Here is a 1,858-nt window from a genome sequence, read left to right as displayed (position 1 = left end):
CATAACTTCGGAACCATAAGTCACATAAAATTGAAATTTGGTATGCAAACATATCAATGGTAGGTGTTTATAGTAAGGTTTATATAAATGAGTTTGTAAATGGGAGCGAGGCACATAATATAGGCGTGGAATTTTTTATCAGCCATATTTTCGGAACCACTAGTCACATGACTCCTTTAATTCCTTTTGATATGCATTTCGAATTTAAAAGACCTCAGTTTCCAGATCGCTTAGCTTTTGCAATCACAATAAACAAGAATGCCTCAAAGTAAAACAAGAAACTTTATCGAAAATAAAATGTATGATAATTGTATTGGAAAATGCATTTATGTTAATAGATATTTTGAAGTATTAAAAAAATGCTGTGAAATCATATTAGTTATTATTCGTAAGAAATCAGATAGTATTTCTTCCATTATAATTTATTGGAGATATTTTAACCTATATAAAAACACCTGCAGTGCCAAAAAAATTTCTCCGTTTGGCAACTTTGGTATTTTGCGTTCCGTTTCCTTTCGATCAATCTTCGAAATTTACGATTATACCTATTCTACATTTCGATCGTAGTTCTGTTTTTCTAAGTTGCAAACTTGCTGACGGAGAACGTTTCGATTGTTATTTTCGTGGGTTTAAATAATAAAATTTTATTAAAAAAATTAAGTAAAATATACTGTGCATGATTTTAAAAGCCATCATAAATGAATTTTCTCGATTTCTGTGTTTTCGCGAGCGGTAGTACGGGCAATACGAAAAATTGGCTCAAATAATGGACACCAAAAGGGATATTGCGCGAGGTTTTCAAAGAGGAAGTCCAGGCGTTTTTGTTTTCATTATCTATAAATAAGACTGACATGCACTGAGTACAATTTATTCTTTTTGTATAAAATTTATAGATGTACATATGTACGTACATACATACATACATACATACATAAAATGTGAAGTTACATAAAAAAGATGTTTTTATTATTGCACTCGTTTTTACTAACTTTTTAAAAAGAGGTGTGTATGTTGTCTCGAATTCGTTTTCTATGGAAGGATAAGCTTTGTTCTTCCCCTCCTCCTGACGGCTTTCAAAATGGAATTCATTTGCGTTCAAATCTTCCACTCTGTAATAAATGCAAATGTTGTGGAGTGCTCAAACAACGTTTATTATTTCACTGGATTTGAGCGATGAGTAATAGAGTTCAAGATGAATTTCTTATTACTCTTCATTCATCTGAGAAGGATCAAACATGTCCCGCATCAGCAATCTGGGACTCGTCCTCCTCTTCAAGCAATAACGTCGCAGCTATGGATTTCATTCTTATAATTATGTTTCCACTTAAATTAAGAGCAAACGAAATTTTATTTTTAAATTACAGTGATGCTAGATATATTTAGTTATTTTAAAATATTTACAAACTCCAACTTCATAAGCTGCTTTAGTTTGGTGGCCAATATTTCTTTGTTTTGTTTCGATATCACACATTCCCAGGCGAACATCTGACATCGAAAGATGTTTTCTCTCTTCCTCTTTCGATTCGATCGTAACGCAGAATGCCTAAGTTCGATTTTTGCGGAGCGGAATGCAGAATAGGGCTGATTATTGCATTTCATTCGATAACACCCAAGCTATACAGCTGTCCTACCATATGCTGCTATCACGGCTGTATATTGTCAATTTAATCTAATGCTTTGTATTGCATGCGCCCCACGCTTTTCATTTTCAATCTCATAAATTGTTTATAATAACTTTTGCTAAAATTTCAAAATCAAAAGTTGTGAAAACAGATTCTATGGGACTGAGAATTATTATTTTATACTATTTAGTCCATTTATAAAAGCGTTGTATATTAAAAAGTTTTTTATATTATTT

Source organism: Rhagoletis pomonella, unplaced genomic scaffold, assembly GCF_013731165.1.
Source record: "Rhagoletis pomonella isolate Grant_MI unplaced genomic scaffold, Rhpom_1.0 Rhpom_scaffold_00104, whole genome shotgun sequence".
Lineage (NCBI taxonomy): Eukaryota > Metazoa > Arthropoda > Insecta > Diptera > Tephritidae > Rhagoletis > Rhagoletis pomonella.
This window is presented reverse-complemented; position numbering follows the sequence as displayed.